A 21,599-nucleotide genomic window follows, 5' to 3' on the forward strand; every position below is an offset into this window, starting at 1 on the left:
GATTAAGTGTCTACCTTCGGCTAGGGTCATGATCCCAGTGTCCTAGGATTGAGCCCCGTGGGGCTCCCTGCTCAGCGGGGAGCCTGCTTCTCTCTCTCTCCCTCTGCCTCTTCCCACTGTTCATGCTCTCTCTCTCAAATAAATAAATAAAATCTTTTAAAAGTAAATAAATACATTTTTTCTATATAGAAAAATACATATTTTTCTATTTCTCTATTATACTGAAAAAATGCATTAATTTTTAGAGATATATTTAATGTAAAGGTCCTAGCCTAGTAAATAGCACAGAGCAGGCACTTAATAAGTGGACTTTTCCTTTTTTTTTTTTTTAATTAAGTTTGTTTCCTGTCAACCTTGTTACCATTTTGTGTTTACAAGTATGTGAAAGAATAGCTTAAGACAATTCAGTGGTTGTTCCTACCCGGTCAGAGGCCTGAGTGGTGGGGTCTGCAGAGCCATCTCAGTGCTGAGCTGAGCGCTCCAGTCTTCCTCAAAGAAACGGTGAGTAGACACAGAGGGCACTGCACGCCTTCAGTTGCATCTGCGACCTCAGGTTGAGTAGCAGTAAATTCACGAGTCACCCCAAAATTCCTCCTTGGTCAGAGTCTTTTCAGCAGTGGTCTGCTCTTCCTTATCAATCTTCTCGGAATCTCTGTAGAAGGAAAGATCAAGCACGACCTCCCCCAGGCGTTCATGGGAGATGGTGCTGCGCATGCGCAGGAACTCCCGGACCAGCAGCCACCACATCGGACCTACTGAGCTCTCTTTTTCTTAGAAGAGATCAGGATGTCCACATCCTGCAGAAAGAGTCTGTGTTACACAGAGCAACGGTAGGGAGGTTAACATAAGACGTCTGTGATCCTGGTAATCAGCCCTGGGATCAGCTACTACCAGAAGTTACAATCCCAGAAAACTGCCTGCATCTCGTGAGTGAAGATTCTAGGAATGAAGCGGCCAGCAACAGGAATGGTTCCAGCAGCGACGGCAAACTTTAGCACAGCTCGCTGGCCCGTATTCCCAGAGGATATGACACTGACATCAGCCAGGTTTTGAATGGTAACAACGGTAGGAGCTATCAGAAGCTCCTCCCATGTTCTCCTCAGATTTATGATGCAGACGCCATCATTTTCCCTTTTGTAAATATCCTGTTCCAGGGGCACCTGTGTGGCTCAGTTAGTTAAGCGTCTGCCTTTGGCTCAGGTCATGATCTCCGGGTCCCAGATCGAGCCCAATCTGGGCTCCCTGCTCAGCGGGGAGTCTGCTTCTCCCTCTCCTCCCCACTTGTGCTCTCTCTCGCTATCTCTGTCTCTCCCTCTCAAATAAATAAAATCTTTTAAAAAAAAAATCCTGTTCCATTTGGAAGTCAAGGTTGTGACACCTGAGTTCCTGCTGAAAGAAATTTGAGGACGTCATCCTCCTTCATTTGCAGAACATCAAGGGCTCCAGCCGTGGTGAAAGTTTCCCTTCTCGTTTACAATGGGTACCCAGAACAATGCCATATGAATAAAAATCTCCACTTTTTATTCAAAGATGAGAAATACCTCCAATATCAACAGGATACAAAATTCCTAAGAAATAATTGTTTTAAAGCCAAATAGTGCCCTCACTTCACAGATGCCGCTTCTCAACAAAAGTATGGTCTCTAATAGTTTTCTTCCCATACCTTCAAAAAGAGGCAATTTCTTAGGAAGAGAGTTAAGAATGTAAAAGATACACTGGACCTTTGTTTAAGAAACCATACTAAACTTGACTTGGCTTAATGGAGCTAGCTTACAAAATTCATAGAACAAGAAATGTTTTAATTGCAGACCAATTAATTCAGAACTTCAAGTGTTAAGATATATGTAGTCTATAAAATTTTGCAGCTCCTATAAAAACACTAAAGTAAAACACAATACTTAAAGAAACAAAGTTGCAGGTTTAGTATATCTAATTATCACTAGATTTTTCACACACACACAAAATGAAAAATTGCTGTAATTGTCAGGATATTTATAAGAGGCATTTTCTGAGTTGTTAGGTTCTTAGAACAGATTTTCTCCATTTGAAAGGAAAGAACGGTGAAGGTAGAAAAGCAGGACAATAGTGTATCACTTGGCTCATTAAAAAGAAAAATTACTGCTTCTCCTTAACTAAGGTGAATTAGAGGTACTTTCAGAAACAAAACGGAAAAGATAAAGATTATGTTGCTTTGAAAGATGTCTACAAAATCCGTGAAAAAATTAGAAAGGTTAGTGAAGAGTTTAATATTATATATTAGTCATATAGCTTGTGGCCAATCACCCTACTTATAAAATAACCAATATATGTTGATTTCTAAAGCAACAGTCTTTTCAAAGGGTAGGCAGCAACTAATGTTTTTGCTTATTCAACAAATCCACAAATGTTTATCTAATATATTCTAAGTGCAAGGTCTTATTCTAAGTGCTGGGAGTGATGGACTAACACACCATACCCAGTCCCTGACCACAGTCACCAAAAAAGTTAAAGAATCGGACATTATTTCTGCTGACATGCAACTTAAAACCTGGTGGGGCATATGAGACATGTAATTAATTATGATAAAAGACAGTATTTGAAAACTGTCTACTGAGTACAACAAATACGCCACAATAGATGCTCAAAAGGAGGATGTGGCTACATGAACAGAGAAACATTAATGGAGGACATGATATTTGGCAAAGCATCAATCCCACCATGGTCTTCATCAGTCACGCCCTCTTGTGATATGATGGGGAAAGCTTAGGCTTCAGAGCTAGCTGATCTGAATGCTGGTTCTGTTACCACCACCTGTGCAAGGGTGGGTAAATTTCTTATCCTCTGTGAACCTACTTCTTTAGGTAAAGTGAAGGTAAACAATATCCTCAAGCCTTTTTCAATTTTCTTTTAGGGACACAGCCATCCTCACCTGATAATTTCTTAGCCCTTCCCAATCTGGTTTTATTCCACATTTGATCACTGAGATCAGCATTGCAACAGTCACCCCTTCATTATTATTTTATGATTGTTAAAGCCAACTGAGGTCTTTTAACCATTATCTTAATCTCTCTGCTGCCTTTGACTCCCTAGATTAATCTCCTTAAAATGCTTAAAACTCCTTAAAACTCTTTCCTCTCCGGTCTTAACAGCACACTTGCAGCTACTCTCTTCTGTAGGAATATTTTTCAAAGTACAGGTCAAGACTCACTCGTGAACTCAATTAGTGGATTACCACCACAAATTTGCGTTTTTTTAAATAAAATAAAAGAGAATTGACTTGAAAACATCTGATGCATCACACTGATTATAATATTATTTGGTGACATTTGTTTCAGGTTGTATGTGTGTGTGTGTGTAGATGGGTTATTGTGCATTTGTATACCTGGCCAAAATATAAAATGTATTTCTCATTACAAGCCATAATGAAATTTTGCAAGCCATGATTCTAGAGCCATCCTTTCTCAGTTTAATTTTCTAATTCCTATTTTCACACTCACCTCTTTGATATTGATTCTCTTCTAACTCTGTATAACCCTTAATTATCTCTTTGGCAGTTCTCTCTCCTGAACTTCACAGCCCACTTTTCAATATTACCACCTGGTTTTTTATAGATACCTAAACTCATTATAAATTATTGATTATTTTAATCGAGTGACATGAAGAAAGTGACATGTTAGCATGCTTAAGCTGACAACAGTATGAAAGATAGGTTTGAAGAAGAGAGGCTGGAAGCAGGGACATCAGTGATCAAGTTAAAGTGATCAGAGAATGAATATGAGTTAAAGGTGGCTATGAGAAAACAATGAGTGTAATAGCAATTTCAGAAAGAAATATATATATATATATACACATAAAAATATATATGTTAAGGTGGTGTATGGGGCACCTCGTGGCTTAGTCGGTTGGGCGTCTGACTCTTGATTTCGGCTCAAGTCGTGATCTCAGGGTCATGAGATTGAGCCTCCATGCTCAGCACAGAGTCCACTTGAGATTCTCTCTCCCTCTCCTTCTGCCCCCCCAAATAAATAAATAAAACTTAAAAAAAAATTGATACCAAATCTAAAGAATAGGAAAATTAGATTACTTCTCCAAAGTTTCCAATCTGAAGATAAAGCAATTTCAGTAATAATAATCACACTGACCATAATATTGTGTTCATTTTAATTTTCACTTGAGCCACTAGCAGGATACTACACCTAAGCAGTTAAAAACCTTAAAAATCTGTCCAGAACTAAGCCCAGCTCATAACTTAGTCTCATAAAAGTTTTGAAAATCTGAACAAAACTATAGATTTTGTTCAGTTTTGTTCAGATTTTCACAGAAAGTTTTTATTTAATCAAAAAATAAATATATATTCAACGAAATTAATTCCTCTAAAATTCTAGTGTTGGCTGAACCCTTATATCTGTACTTGTACTATAATCAAATATATAAATAAATAGATCATAATTTTTTTTATTTTCCCAGTAGTACTTCGCTTTGTAAAGACTATAGTAAAAACAAGAGAAATATAAAATTCAAACTTTTGTTTGGATTTTTAAGTTCTAGATTTATGTGTAAAGAGATTCTTTTCCCAGCAGGATTCCCTTTACTTCACATTAAAATGTCTCTTGCTCTTTTCTAGAAATGGTTTAACTTTCAAATTATGTGTCAACAAAAAAAAAATCTGTTATACTGTTATGTCAGATAATTAGTCCCTTATTTTCTCCTCTTCTTCAACTAAACCTCATCAAATGCCCTCTAAGCATACTTTAACAGGGTGAGGACAATTTAATTAGATCAAGACCTCAGAAAAGAATCATGATGGAATTGAAGACAGTTATGGATGACAGTCTGAGGTTTTGCTACCACCCTTCAATGAGTAGAGCAGCTATATAAGATGACCACCTAAAAAGTCAATGAGTGCTTACAAATTCATGTTTTTACTCTTTCCTGCCAATGAAATAATACTTATCTATTAATGTACAGTTTCACCAAAAAAGATTGGATTTAAAATCAGAAGATGCTTGTTTACATCTGTTTTTATCATTTGCTAGTGATTTGGCCTTGGAGAAGTCACTTAAACTCTCTGAGGCTCATTTTTTTCACTTGTAAATAAAATTAATGGGTTTTATAATTTAGAAGGCAGTGCCACATAAAGCACCTAAATAATCTTACAGGTTTTCTGCTGGAAAGCTCTATGAAACAAGCTTAAGGATGACCAGCGGTTGAACAACCAGTTACAATAAGAAAAGTAAGGAAAGAAAGTCTAGGTCCAGAGAAATTTATTTGAAAATGGCTCCTCGTGATAAATGGAAAGTGAACATAGTCCACACAGTAGGTCAAAGTATGCAAGGTCAATAAATAAAACAGGTTAAAAAAAAAAAGAAGAAAGGAAAAAGAGGAATGGATTTCACACTAATTGTTAACATTGTAGTAACAGGAAGCTGCATGCAAAGGTGCATAGAAGCACATGAGGATATATTTGGTTTCACAAATAAGGGGTGCTACTGTGGCTTTGTTTCAGGCTGAATATGTAAGACTATGTAAACCTACTGGGAATCATTTAGTAAAAACTTGAGACTGTCAGTCAAAGAGTAGGTAGACATAAAGTAGAAATGCTGTTGTTACATCTGTAGCCAAGAAAAATGGCATTACAACAATGCTAATGGAATATTATAAAAGAATAATACAAATTGTATTCATGACTTGCTTTCTTTTACTCCAGGTATGCACTGAAAAATGCAGAGTGGAGAATGAGCTGGAGCACAAAACATTCCATTCTTAAAAGATCCTATGTAGCATAAAACAGCAAAAACCACTCAGCGAGGGGGTGAATACAGGTTTGTGTCGGCCTCTCAAAAATAGGAATAACTGTGTGCACCAGGTCCATCATTCCCCCAACACAAGTCCAAAGGCAAAGATACTTTCTGATAGCTAGGTTCCCTAAGAAATCTTTTTTTTTTCCCTCCTGAATTCATATCAGACAATCTCATACCACAAATGATGGGAGGTTGCCATACCGTGGGAAATTCTTAGAGGCAATAATTCTACTAGTATGTCTATGATTCAAAAACATATATCCTTCCTATGCTTTTATCAAGCACTGAGAACTATAACTCAAAATTTCTTTCAACTACATGTGTTTTTTTTGTTTTTGTTTTAATTTTATTTTATTATGTTATGTTCGTCACCATATTCAACTACATGTTGACTGAGCTTGGCCTCAAAGCAAGCATAATGAACAAGAAGCTTGGCCAGTGGGCAAGAGGAGGAAACTAGGACCATAAAAGAGAGGTAACTGAAAACAATTGACATTTCTGTAGGGCACAACTCTGAAGGAGGGCCCTCTGAACAAAGAATAGTGCCCAAAGACCCCATGGTTTGTTTTAATAAGCCACCAAAGATGGAGGAACTCCAACCAGGCAAGTGAGAACACAGAGCAAAGGTCCAAGAAGCTGGCATGACTTGAAATCAGGTGTATAATACAATCCTGGTATCAGGCTATGGAGTCATGAAGAAGATACCAAACAGGTAATGACGACACCAGGAACAAGACATAACTTATGCTATGGCAATACCAAAAGGTAATCAAAGTGTTAGAGTTCTTTTTTAGGTACGCAGTTCAGGAAAAAATTTAACCCCTGGAGAAAATTAGGAGTTACCAGTACATGAAGGCACAATTGAGCAAACTGTTGAGATCTATATGGAAAATATAAATTGAGTAGACATGTGGATACAAGAAATTCATTTTAGGCAAAACAAATCCTGATTGAATAACATCAAAACTATTTCTAGATTCTGTCACATTGGTGGGATTGAAATAACAAATGTGTTCCTGGTATTCGCCAGCATGAGTTCAGGAACTAAGCAAGGATGCCTCTTCACTTAAAAGGCAGGGAAGTCCACAGCTAAGTGGGAATAGGAGAGGCGGACATTACCACTAGCCCACATGTATAACAAAACCTGTCCTTGTTCTGAGTCAACAAGATCTTTCCTATCACATAAACCTACATCCAGAGGAAGAGAGAAAGTGATAGGGTAAAAAATAGAAAATTCAAGATGTCTGTTTTCTCTACATTTTTCCCACTAGAGGCTTTTCTTCTTAGATGAACTAAGTTTAGCCATTTAGTTTATGTCCCTGAATATATCAAAATTATCCCAGATTTGTACTAGTGATGTTTCTACGTTATACTCTAGTTCTCTTGTTAACAGACTGGTTTTTATTCAGAAATGTTTAGAATCAACAACTTGGGTTTTCGATGTCAAATTCATAGCATTCATACTAAACTAAGAAGCCCTGGGTTTTTTTGTTAATAAAAATGAATTAAATATTATTTTCATCTAGTAATTTAGAAAGTAAAATCATTAAAAAAGTTAACAAACAGGATCGTCTCTGACTCTTGGGCACTTAACATGGAAATTTAAGTCAGCTATCAAATTGTTAGCCTCTGAAAGGGAATGTCCATTGTTGATTATGGTCATCTTCCTGGATTCTTTCCATTTTAATCCTATTCCTCCCAGTTCTTTATCCCTGTTCTATTTTATTTCTATTACCTCATTTCCACCCCTTAAACTTTGGCATTGGGTCTCTACATTTTGATCTTTCACTTATCTTCAAAGATTTTGACAAAGATCACTTTATTCTTCCCTCACCATGGCTCATTCAGATACATAAACTCATCCTTGTTATGGACGAAATGTTTGTGTCCCCCCCACCCACCCCCATAATTCAGAGGGTGAAGCCCTAACGGCCAGCATGGCCGTACTATACTCCTGGAGTATAGAAGTAATTAAGCTTAAATGAAGTCATAAAAATGGGGCCCTGATCTGATAGGATTAGTGTCCTTTTAAGAAGAGATAGGAGAGAGCTCACAGGCTTTCTCTCTCTCCCTCTCTCTCCGTCTCTCTCTCTCTCTCTCTCTCTCTCTCTCTCTCACTCTCCAGGCTCAGGGGAAAGAATGTGATGACACAGTAGCTGTCTGCAAGCCAGGAAGAGAGCTCTCACCAGAAACTGATTATGCCAGGCCTTAATTTGGAACTTCTAACCTCCAGAACTGTTGAGAAAATAAATTCCTGTTGTTTAAAGCCACTCAGTCTGTGGTATTCTGTTATGGCAGCCTGAGCCACACCACAATTTCCCCAATAAGACCCTTTGAAGCAGAAGATATGAGTTGGAGGTGAGAAGCCACAGACAAAATGCAACTCATAATAATATCAGAAACCACCAATTGCATGGATTCTCTTTAATGACTAAAGGATGCCAAATTTGAGGGAAAGACAATGCAGAGATGTATAATTAAAAGAGTTTGCCCTCCTTCAACATTGCAGTCAGGAGTTGACACTATTATCTTTCTAGACATATTTTTGAAAGTCAAGAATTAAGTGGATGTTATAGTTTTCCAATTCTTGCATCTACAAGAATCATCAGAGATACTGTCTTACGATGCAGATTTTTGTGATTCACCTGCAGAAATTCTGATTCAGTAGATCTGGGGTGTGATCTAGGAACCTGCACTCTAAGCATTCAAGTAATTCTGATGATGTACTCGAAGAGCACATTTGGCCAAGCATTAATTTAAATATTCTAGCTATGGGTTCTGTTTTTATTAATATTACTACATATTTTAATGATTGATTACATGCATTTTTTACCATTTCTTAAAAATGTATTCATTTTAGGACTCCTTCATAATATATTATTTGTGTAAGTCTTTAAACATTTGTTTCCCTTTAGAAAAACAGAAAATCATATTTTAATTGAGCTGTGAACTTGGATGCAGGCCTATAAGAACTCATAGGAAAAGGTGTTTCTCTATTTTATTTTCCTTTTTATTAGTTTACAGTCACCAATTACTCATTTATTCCCACATTTTATGGTTGAACAAATCTGATCCCATAATCTCAAGGCATTCATAAAGACAGAGAGATTAGCAAAATAAAAGACAACCAAATGTGCTTTTTTCTCCTCCGATGAAATGTAAACTAGAGCAACTAAAGCTAATTGTAAATTGCCAGTGATAAAGAAAAAAAAAAAACCCACTCAAAATGTATTTTATTGTTGAGGAATAAGCAAATAAGAAACACTCTGCTCCCTTGTAGTCACCATTAACACTTTTAAAGCAATTAAAAAATAGTCCATTAAAGACTACAGGTGATTTGTAATGTGAGTTGGACATTGTTGTCGTTGGGGTCAGTCAGAATAGATTTTCATTCAATTACCTACACATCTTGCTTCCCCAAGGATACTTGAAGGAGTCATCTATACCAAACTCCTCAGTGATTTTTAACTTGAAGTTCATTAGCTCAATGGCAGATTGATGTATTGCACTTAAAATACACTCAAATGTCATCTTTCTAAAAATCTACTAACACAGCCTTACACCATGGAGTTAAATTCAATCACTCAATTTAGCTTTTGGTTCTTTGGAGAAATTACTTTCCTTTATCAAATTCAAGCTGCAAGGCTGCCAGAAAAGGTGTTAATCATGTCGTTTGCTACCATTAATGTAAGCTTTGTTTTTATCCAGTTCGCCCCTCAACTTCCTTCTGCATCAATTTTTTTTTTTTAGCCAGAGTCGTCCACCGTATAATTACTTCCTAAGAGTAATTTATGTGCATTAGGAAGCATATTAAACAATCAATAAATATTTATTAAGTGTCTACCATGTGCCTGAAAGACCTGTGCCCTTTATTCAAAGAATATATCATCTTATTGGCAAAATATGATTTACATACTTGAAATGATTAAAGGGCCATAAAATAAAGTGTTAAATTCTGTGGTTCAAAGAACTATATGCTACACAAGTTCAACAATAGGAAGAAGATCAGAAGATTTAATCTGGGCTCTGAGGAATGAGTAAGGATTTGTAGAAGAAGTAAAAAAATGAAAACCATTACAAAAAAAAAAAAATGGCATGAGCACAAAAGGTGAGTTCAGAAGCAAGGACTGTGGCCAAGGTGAGGTAGAGTGAGCAGCCAGGCTGCCCAGACTGGAAACTGCATTTATTAGATAATATTCTAAGAAGAATTGCATCCTTGCCTCTTTGAGTTATTCACCTACAGATTTTTTTCTGCACTTAAATTTCATTCATTTGCCACCATCATTTGATTGGCAGGATACCAGAGAAGAATTTAAATTCAACTTTGACTGTTTAAGCCTATCTCCTCCTTCTTCTTTATAGGTTGGAAAGTGATGGATTCAACTCAGTATAATTAATCACTGACCACACTTTATTATAACAGCCACACATTTGTTAGTGCCCAAATGCTGTATTGTTTTAAAAGTAGAATAATTCCCTGTGAGAATTATGATTTGGGAATTATAGCAAAGAGGAATTTAATTGAGAATATTGGAAAGAATGTGTTTGTTTTGAGTTTGGATTTGACCATCAATTCCTCTTTACCTAGGAAGTTGGAAAATCTCTTCTCGCCAATTTTTTTCACCGTCCTCTTTTTGAAAGTAAGACTTGATTTATTGTACTTCACTTCTCTGCTCTTCTATTTTCTTCCTTGGTATCATTGTAGGGATTTGTGGGGACCCTTGACAGTGATGCATAGTCTAGTTAATCCACACATGTGGGCTTTGTGACCTCCTTAAGAAGCTCAGCCAACCCCCTGCTCACCCTCCTTCACACTCTTTTGTATTGTTCTCATTATGTATATATAAGTGTTCGCTAAAAGTGTCGGTTGCCAATTTAAGCTATTTATTGTCTTCACTGCTTCAGCTGCTGCTGGATTTCTGAACTTAATCTGCCAATAACTTCCGTGCAACACATGCTCACTGCAGTTTTCAAGTGGTTGCCAGTTGCTAAATTCTTTGTGCACGTTTGCAATTCATTGTGTTACCCCCTTACTGCTGTTTCTGGCATCTGCCCTGACTGCTGGATTTTCGGGTATAGAGAAGTTCAGCAATTCTCTTTACAAACTCTCTGCCCAGTGGGAGGTGCTATTATTTTACTTTATTTGGAGAAATTAGCTAGTCCCTCAGGAAATCAAACAAAACCTTTGTCTTTTATACTTCCTCATTTTCTCACTCTGACTAAAGTCAAAAGGTATTTCAGCCGGGGGCTATGAGGATAGCAGAAACATTTTTTGTTTATTTTATTTTAAACACCAGACTCTCCACTAAATGTGGGTATAAACGCAAACTTCACAGAATTAAGATCTAGCTAATAGCTAATGTTGCCTGAGTACCTAAGTGTCAGATTTCTATGCTAAATATTTTACACAATTTATTTTAATTAATTTCTACAACAAGCCTATAAAATAGGTATCTAGCTAAGTAAACTAGAGTTTGAAAGTTAAAAACATTTTTTCCAAGTTAACAAAGTCTGACATTTAAATATAGGCAGGCACAGGTAGTAAAGAAACAACTAGATGCCAATTTCTTTACTTCTGTATTACATTGCCTCTCACCCCATCAATGACACTGAGAAAAACAATTTAGAGTGAGATCGTGACCTCCCTGTCCATGACCATTATTTTTTAAAAGGCAGGCAGCACTCTGAGAGGCTAGGACAGGATGAAAATAACGCACTTTACATGATGTGCATGTATTAATTAGAAAAGGTACAACTATTGTTACAAATAGAACCAAGCCTAGCTCAAATATAATAGAAGTTCATTACTCATTCACATAACAGTCAGTCCAGGGGGGAAAGTTTAGGTCAGCAGGGTAGTTCGCAATGCTGTTATTCAGGCACCAAGACTCACAGGGCTTGGTCATTTATAATACATGGTTTCCAATGTTCTTCTGGACACCTTTGATTATCAGCATTCCAGCCCAATGAAAAGTGAGAAAGAGCATAAAGGGGCATGTCTGGGAGTTTTTATAGCCTGCATCAGTAGTGACACCCATTATTCCTACTCATACAGAACACTGGAACCAATCAGAAGAGCATACTTTCATGACTATACCTAAATGCAAGGGTAGTTGGGAAACGTGTAGCTCACTAACCGTATGTCCAGCACTTCGATTACAATGGAAAAGGGAGGAGTAGGTTATGAGGGACAAATAATCATCTCCAGTACAGTCTTCTTCTCTGATCAGCAAATATCTGTACACAGATAAAATAGACTCTTTCCCTTCTCCAAGGAGACAACTTGCTGCATCCACTCCAAAGTCCAGCATCTCTGGAATGTGAAGTTTCCCCACCAGGACTAAATGGGTTTTGGTTTGTTGGTTTGTTGGTTTGTTTTTATAGTACAGAGAAGTATAATAAAGGTTATCGACCCCAAGCCCAGTCAATACACATTGATGAAGCAGGATAACCACAACAAAAATTCTTGTTAAAAAAGAAAAGAATAGGTGGAGAAACAAAAACTCTCTTCATTACTGGTAAGAATGCAAAGTAGTAAATCCACTTTGGAAGACAGTTTGGCAGTTTCTTACAAAAGTAAACATACTCTCACCACATGATCCAGCAATCATGATCCTTGGTATTTGCCCAAATGAGCTGAAAACTTATGTCCACATAAAAACCTGCACATGAATAATTCATAATTGCCAAAACCTGGAAGCAACCAAAATGACCTTCAGTAGGTGAATAGCTAAACAAACTGGAACATCTATAAGTGCGATATTACTCAGTAATTTTTTTAAAAGGAGTTATCAAGCCATGAAAAGACATGGAAAGATCTTAAATGTAGATTGCTAAGTGAAAAAAGCCATTCTGAAAATGCTACAAGACATATGACTACAACTATATGACATTCTGGAAAAGGCAAAACTGGTGACAGTAAAAAGATTAGTTACCAGGGGCTAGGGCTGGACAATGGTGGGGGACGTTTGAAGAAGAAGGGAGAGATGAATCGGTGGAGCAGAGGAATTTGTAGAGCAGTGAAACTATTCTGTGTGATATTAAACAGGTGGTTGTAAGTCATTATAAATTCATCAAAACCCACTGAATATACAACATAAGCCTTAATGTACACTATGAAATTTAGTTAATAACATATCAATACTGTCTCATCAATTGTAACAAATATACCATAGTAATGGAAGATGTTAATAATAGAGCAAGCTGGGATGGGGAGGGGGTTGGAATAAAGGAGTACATAGGAAGTCTGTTTACTTTTTGCTCAATTTTTCTATAAACCTGAAACTGCTCAAAAAAGAAGTCTTTTTTTTTGTTTGTTTTTAAAGAAAAGACTAGGGAATTCAGCAATCATAGTCCGTTAAAACAATGTACTCCTGCTGAGCTGGCATTGTGTAAATCCTTGTCCTGGTAATAGAGGGGATTTCGCAGATGAGACATGATTCTGCTCTCTGGGAGAATATACATGCATTCCTTGATCATGATCCTCGGAGGCTCCTGGATTTGCCTTCTGAGAGGTTCCTTCTCTGCCACCCTCCATGGCACATGTGTGATGAACACTGAGAGCATCGAGGGTACATCCTCCTTACAGATCAGAAAATCAAAAGGTCAGGTGAGGCTTCAGATTTCCTTGGCAGTACAATTCCCTGAAAAACTAAGTCGGTTCTTGGTCTATTCATTTCCTGTCCTTTCCAAGTGTCAGTGGCCATACTCAAAATAATTTCTTAGACATAATTCTTCAGTCTGTTGTTTTTTTTTTAACTTGCCTGCAGTGTGTGTGTGTGTGTGTGTGTGTGTGTGTGTGTGTGTGTGTGTACTTAATGACAGCTACCTTAAGGACGTCGAAAATAGTTGGGTGAGAAGATATCATTCTTCATCTGATGTTTGCTGCAAGGCTAAGTACCTTAATGTAACTTAGACTTTTTATCGGGTCTCTGCATTTTCAAATCATATTTCCTGTTTAGGTTTCAGAAGCAGCTAGCTTCTCCCACCCTGTGAGGCCCTTCACCTGTGAATTCTCTCTCTCCCCTTCAATCTCTGTGCACAAACCAGCCAATTCTTATAATACCTTACTTGAAGCAATGAATAGCAGCCAACATGTATAAACATTCTGGCTCTTTCCAACTACTACACCTAAAGCTATATGAGCATGTGGTCTGTATTCCAAGTTATAGTTGGAGGCGGTTTTAATAAATGTCAACATTTTGCCATGATATCATATATTTCTCCAACTTTTTAGCCTGTGGCACCATTGCCCAAAAATTTATTTCTGGAATGGCTACAATAGGCAAATTGGTTGAAACAAACACCAAAAATTCAGTGGTTTAATAAATATGTATTTTTCACATCAAAGTCAGAGTAGGGGTTCCAGGCCAACTCTGGCTTTTCTCCATGCAGTCATTCAGAGATTAATCTGATGGTAACTCTGCCATTTTCAACACATAGGTGTGCCAAGATCTCTCTGGTTGTTGTCACACTAGTTAGGCAGAAGGAGAAAAGAGCATGGCAAAATGCTCAAGAGGCTTATAGACCAGGCCTGCAAATGGAACACACTTCTATTCATATTCCATCAGCAACAACTCTGTCATTTGGCAATATCTAATTGCAAAGAAAAGTGGAGAATGTAGTGTACTTGACCAAGCATTTGTCCAACATTTCCATTCCGATGGAAAAAGGGAGAATAAATTTTAATAGGCAGCATTATTGCAAAAATCACAATTGACCTTAGCCCCACTCCAACCAAATTTCAGGGGATAGTGATTGATTTATACCCCCTCCCTACCACAGAGGAGGATGGAACCCACTTCCATGATTATACACCCAAAGAGTCCTTTGGTCAGAGCGAAAAAACAATTTCCCTTCCACCTCACTTAAAAGTTTACTTTCTAATTTTCTGTCCCAGAATCTTCCTGTACTTGATAGTTGTGAACAAGAAAGTTAATTAAAAAAAAAAAAAAAAAAACCTCCTTCCAGGAACAGGCAAACATGGCCGAGCACAATAGTGCATATTACTATAACCGTTTGGGTTTGTTATGTGTAAGAATCAACAGTCATTTCCATGTTGCACTTGCCGCCCTGTACTTTATACATGGTCCTGCTGCAACAAGCAAGGAACAGACTTACAGTTCATTCTGCCATCTTCTTTCAAAACAAAGAACCCTTATCTCCACGGAGAACAAAAATCCATTTACTGGTAAAGCACAGTCTCAATATAATGAAATAATGATAGGGGCGCCCGGGTGGCTCAGTTAAGTATCTAACTCTTGGTTTCAGCTTAGGTCATGATCTCACAGTCATGAGATCGAGCCTATGTTGGGCTCCAAGCTCAGCTTGGAGTCTGCTTCAGATTCTCTCTCCCTCTGCCCCTCCCCCTGTGCTCTCTCTCTCTCTCAAATAAATAAAATCTTAAAAAATAATTATATTCGAGGGACGCCTGGGTGGCTAAGTTGGTTAAGCGTCTGCCTTCGGCTCAGTTCATGATCCCAGAGTCCTGGGATCGAGTCCCGCATCAGGCTCCCTGCTCGGCGAGGAGCCTGCTTCTCCCTCTGCCTACCACTCCCTCTGCTTGTGCACTCTCTCTCTCTCTCAGAAATAAATAAAATCTTTAAAAAATAATAATAATTATATTCTCAGAAACATTATCCCTAATATTACACCACTTACTAGATGTGACACCCCCTTCAAATAAGTTTACTTGTATTACTTTATTGAATCTTCTCAAATATTATTATCCCCATTTTACTGAGGAGAAGACTGAGGCTGGGAGAGGTTCACTAACTTGCACAAGAAGAGGCAGAATCCTACATTAGCAAACAGCATGCTTAGCTTCACAGTCCAAAATGTTTTCATTCAGGCAAACAATTACATCACATTTTTCTTCAAGAACAATACATAATTCATAAGTGATTCTTGCTTTACATTTGTGCAACTAAAGGCCCATTGAGGAGGTTTTCCCAGAGTGAAGGAACAATCAGCTCCAAAGGAGTCTTCAAGTCCTTACCCGTTAAAGAAGCTGCCTGTAGCTTTTTATGACAGTTTTTGCAGCTTCTACCTATCAAGATTTCAGAACACAGTTAGAAAACCTTGCAAGTGTAAGGAGTTGTGCCATAGCAATCTTAGCTTCATCCCATGTAATATTTGAGTCATCTCAAGCTACTTGTTCTAATTCCACACTTGCTAAGCAACCTTCTGATTATGAACTGGCTTCCCATGTGGTTCTACAGTGGGGAAAGAATGTGCTGATCAAAAGGATTTTAGAGTATTTATGGCTTCTGTGACAAGACTTTCTTATGTCAAATTAATAAGTGACTTAGATTATAACGTGACGTCCCATGCAAATTACCGAAAAGAACCTGCAGTGGTCATGCAGACTTTGGTGTTCTCATCTGCAATAATTAAATTTTTCATTGAAAATCAATAAGTAGATATTCTGGGATCTAGGAAAGAGGTTTGAACACACACACCAGAAGACCTTACTGGCCATTTTGTTTGCCTCAAAGTTACTAGACTAATAGTAAAAGAAAAATGACAAGAGAAAAAGAGCAATAAGAAGACTAGAAATTAAATCATTCCAGCTTCAAATTTGATACAGATGTTGATAAGGAGAAACTACAGAATTTTAAGGAAAAGGAAGATTTGGTCAAGTAAAGAGAGTATATTTTATCATTTTACACCACAAAAAAAAGGAAAGCTTTGGAAGATAATCCATGAGAAATCAATATGCAATTTCCTACATGATACTATTTAGACGCAGCTGCTAAGAAGAACGAAGAAATTGAATTTAACTGAAATCAGTGCAGGGGAAAAAATAAAGAAGGAAAGGCTAACTAAGTTTCATGTCTGAGAGCGATGGGAAATGCATGTGCTTCGACAGTGATGAAAAAGTCAAGTGCGGAAAAAGTTTCCGTTTTCTGAAAAGTTTTGTCTCCCTGTTTCAGATATTAATGGAATTTTTTCTGAGAGATGTCTGTTGAACACTCGTTTAAGCCCAGTGCTGTACTAGGTACTGGATAAAATATGAGAAAAATAGAAATGAAGTTTTAAATTCTATAAGAAGCTTTAAATAAGACAGTTTATATGTAGTCTATATGAAGCTTTAATTTTTATTGAGTAAATAAGACAGATACACATAGTTTCATCATAACAAGACCATAAACATAAGTGATAAAGATTGCAAACTTAGTAGATTTTCAAAAAAGACAATGATGCAGACTAGAGTTGGAGAAAAATTCTTGAAGGAAAGATGTTAGATATGGATCCTTCACAAAGGCTTCAGTCTCTGGCATCACAAGACATGAAAAAGATTGCTAAATCATGTAGCAATCAAAGGAGAAAGCTGTGGGACTATAGCCTCCTCCCCTACCATAAATAAGTAAATAAAAAAACAAACAAAATAACATATAATTATATATATATATATGTATGTATAACTTCTCTCAAAATCAGTCTGAATTGAAGACTTCTGTGACTAAGAAGTAATGATAAATGACTGGAGACTCCATTAAATATGTTCTGGGAACCCTCAAGGATTAAAAGTTTCAGGATGCATAAGCATTTTGTGGATGTGTTTAGAAAATCAAATAAAAACCCTAGGGTATAAGTGGTAATGTAGCAGCCCTCCCTTGGTATATTTCAATTGTGTGTCAAAGGAAGACCAACAGAATTATTTAACATTTTTAATTGATTTCCAACATCTAAAAATCAGAATGTCTCAGCTAAATATTCAGATTCCCAGCTTGTATATTTTTTAAAAATCTGAAGATCTGATAATATTATATCTGCTTTTTCTCATGTAACCAATTTATTCTTTCATTCTTCAAATATCCCCTGAGCTCTGACTATGGACCAGGCATTGTTCTAGTTACTGAGAATATGTCAAAGAACAACAGCAACAACAGGAGGAGGAGAAGGAGGAGGAGAAGAAGGAGAAGAAGAAAAGGAGGGGGAGGGAGAAGAAGGGGGAGAAAGGATGGAAAAGAAAGAAAAAAAATTCCTGATTTCATGGAGATTATTTCAGTAGGGTGTATTTGAGCTAGGTAGCAGCTGCTCATTTTAAACAGATAGGCGGGCACCAGGGCCGTACAATCCCTGTGTCTTCTAATTGGAGACAGAAAGAGAGAGAGACAGAGAGGCAGAGATTTTGGAGAAAAGCTTAAAAAATTAACTCACGCCTTGAACAATGAAATAAAATGAAATACTAAGATCCCTTTTATTTTTAAGCTGTTTAAATCATTTGTATTCATTTTATGGTTCAAGGGACCCCTAGTTTTGGGAATTGTCGGATTCACTGATTAAAGTCAAGATCTCCTGCCTGGCAAAGACGTGGACAAATCGGGATCTGAACTTCAGCCTCTTCGTCTATCACAGTTTAAAACCTCCCCAAGAGGGGCGCCTGGGTGGCTCAGTCGTTAAGCATCTGCCTTCGGCTCGGGTCATGATCCCAGGGTCCTGGGATCCAGTCCCCACATGGAGTCCCCGCATCAGGCTCCCTGCTCCGCGGGAAGCCTGCTTCTCCCTCTCCCACTCCCCCTGCTTGTGTTCCCTCTCTCGCTGTGTGTCTCTCTGTCAAATAAATAAATAAAATCTTAAAAAAAAAAAAAAAAAAAAAACCTTCCCAGAATTTCTACTAGTTCCTGCAACTTATTTTGTCATGGTCTTCTCTGCCTCCACCATGCTGCAACCTTGAAGGTTCTATACAAGCCTTGAGACGTCCTGGACACAGTTCAGTCTCTTCATGATTTCAGTAGGCTTTTTTGCAAGGCTCGTAGGAGAGGGCAGGTGTGAGACAGGATCCGTAATCTCTGAATCAGGAGCCTGCTCTACTGTCCACAAACACAGTTCTAGCCAGTGTGGCGTGGGAAGGAGGCAGAAACAACCCTCAGTGAACCGAGAGTGGGCTTGGGGATGCCGGGGCCTGCCCATCAAAACCGCCCTCTAGTGGGACACTCTTAAGAGTTTCTAAAAAGGCCCGCACGGGGTGGATTCCATAGCAATAACAGACTCATCAATTCATCTTCTATTGCCTCATTACCTTCCTTGTCTCATTTCCCCACTTCTTCACAGTTGACAATAAAACCACTTGCCAATAACTACCTTCACCCAAGGTTATGTCTCAGGTTCTTGTGTTTACTGTTTTTTGTTCCTCTATTTGTTTGCTATTCATTTGTGGTTTTCTGTTGTTTCTGTTGGGGTGGGGGTACTGAAACTAAGACAGTGTCCTAAGCAGTGGTTATATGCCAGGGTTCACGACCATGACTTTGCAGCCGCTCACTGATTCCTCTTTTCTTCTTTTGCTCATCCTGTCCCTCCCAATGTCTTTTCTGGAGCAGCAAACAAATCCTTTACCCTCTAATTAGCAGAACAGTCCCACTCATACCCTGCAGATTCAGAGTCCTGTTCCATTCACAAATGTTTACTTGGCTTTTTCCAAATAAATATAGATTCTTTCCTAAGACGGATTTGGATGCTGATTGTTAATTATTTTTCCCATGTTATTACAAATATTGACAGCATAAAGATAGACGGAAACAAAAGAGGATATGCGGCTTGAAGCTGGCGTTAAAGGCTTGAGTTTCAGAAAAGATTATAAACTAGAAAACCTGGTGGATGGTGCAGGGGGAAACCACCAAATCAGATTTCAAAAAGCTCTTTTATTCAAATAGCTTCTAAGTGAAAATGAGTGATAGAGTTAGGACTCAAACCGGGAAAGAACTTACTTGAACACCGACCATAAAGTAGAAAATAACTTAGCTCAGCCTTTCAGTAGATAGAAATGAAGCATAGACAAATGATTGCATGGTTCAAATTACAGGATAAAGCAGGCTTTCTAAGGAGAAAAATAAAGGAGAACCTGGAAAATGCTATGCTGAGCTCATTGAGTAAATTCAGACAGCATAGTCCTAATTTGCCAGTCTCTTTTTATTCAACAATTGTGAATGGACCTTAAGATTCTTCACATTGGGGTAAAAATAATAGTTTGTTCATTTTCAGTAGCTTGCTAGAAATGTTTAATCGCAGACATTGCCAGAAAGGAAGGAATTTCTGTTAAAAAAAAGGGGGGAGAAGGAAGTTAGGATTCCTCCTCTTATAACCTCACCTACATTGCCTGCCCCCACTCCCATTAATTTGTGGGTGGTAAAAGAACAAAAGTGTTCAAACAAGAGATGGGGAAGGAATCTTCCTGATCACTGTGAGGAGGCCCATTTTTTATTGGGAGTTGGGAATGTAAATGTGTTTGGCCAGCAGAGAAAAAGGAGCTACTTTTAAATACAGGACCCACCCACAGACGTCAAAATCATTAAGAAGAGTACTATCTAAAATGCATTTTATTTATTTGCTCTGAAAACATTTTTAATGACTACTTGACAAGCAACAATTATCTAGTTATATCTAACAACTTTCTGAATTTCATTATGGGAGTAAAAATATGCAATAAAAAAAGAATGGATGAGATTTGCTTGCTTTTGAGAAGAGGATTAAACTTCAGTCCAGATAAGCAGAGAGTTATTTCATGAAAAGAAAAAAAAAAAAAATCTACATCAATGTGTGCCTGGACTGATCTAATCAATACAGTTAAAAAGGTAGATTTGCAAACTCCCTAAGTCGAGCCTATACATGCAGGAATCTATTTCCTTCTCTCCATATCCACTGCCACCCCCTTTGTCCCGGTTGTTGCCATCTCCTACCTGAAATACTGCAATAGACTTCCAGCTACTCATTTCCTCACCCACACTCCCATCCTCTAGTTGTATCTCCATGCAACTTCAGAGCAATTTTTTTTAAAAAATATCAATCTGATCATTTTATCCCCAAATTTAAAATACTTAAAGGCTTTCCGGTGCTATGCGATTGAAGACAGAATGTCTTAGTAGAGCCCACAAGACTTTTGGAGGTCTGTCTCCCAACTATGACACTAGTCATACCTGGCCCTGTATTCTCTTCTGCTCATTATCCACAGCTATTCTGGAGGTAACTTCCAGTTAGAAGAACATGTCATGCAAACAAACCAGATTCAGACAGGGATCATTCTAAACTATCCTTTTTATTACCATCTTAATTGTTATATTTGGGAGTGCAGAAAATCCTCAACTTACCATAGTTCAATGATCCAGGTTCAGTGCTCCTTCTGGAATTAATTAGGTTCAAAGCATTTGATCAAGGCAGATTTATCTAACATATTAGAAATATTCCATTTCCTTCTAAGGATAAAGAAGGCTTAAAGTGATCGGTACTCAAATCAAAATAACAATGTCTTAGAATTTTAGTTCTTTGTGTTGATAAACATTTTATATCTATAATAAATAAACTTCAACAACATATAACTAACTTTAAGATAATAGTAATAGTAAAAAGTCATAAAATTGAGTAACTTAAAACACATCTGAAATCACTTTAAACTTCCAATTTATTCAATTAAAAATAAATATTCATATCTTATCATCAATAAAGTTATATCAAGGTAGATAAAAATCTGAATAGTCTAAACACCTTAAAGTCATGTCCAAAAATGCTAATATCCTGACCAGAAATGAAAGCAAGGGTAAAACACAAAGCAAAACACAACCTGAGTGTTCTTGGAGAAAAATAAAATGCCTTCTGAAATTTGAATTTGCACACTAACGTAGGCAATCATATACAATATTGGAAAATCAAAGCTATCAAGCAAGAAAAAAGCTTTCCATTTAGAAATAATACTTCAGCATGTAATAGACTTTAAAAGAACACTTTCAAGGTTGTTATGTCATTGTTGTATCCCTTCTCAAGAGTTGTTATATTGTGAGACTCTTTCCCAAAGAAATACAAATATTTTATGCCCAATTTACT

At 37.4% G+C, this 21,599-nt stretch overlaps 1 pseudogene; it reads right to left on the bottom strand.

Annotated features, from left to right (window-relative positions):
• Positions 1-394: 394 nt before the first annotated feature.
• LOC116629079 lies at positions 395-12,091 on the bottom strand (annotated as a pseudogene).
• Between the last annotated feature and the right edge of the window lie 9,508 nt (positions 12,092-21,599).

Source organism: Phoca vitulina, unplaced genomic scaffold, assembly GCF_004348235.1.
Source record: "Phoca vitulina isolate PV1807 unplaced genomic scaffold, GSC_HSeal_1.0 scaffold3, whole genome shotgun sequence".
Classification (NCBI taxonomy): Eukaryota; Metazoa; Chordata; class Mammalia; order Carnivora; family Phocidae; genus Phoca; species Phoca vitulina.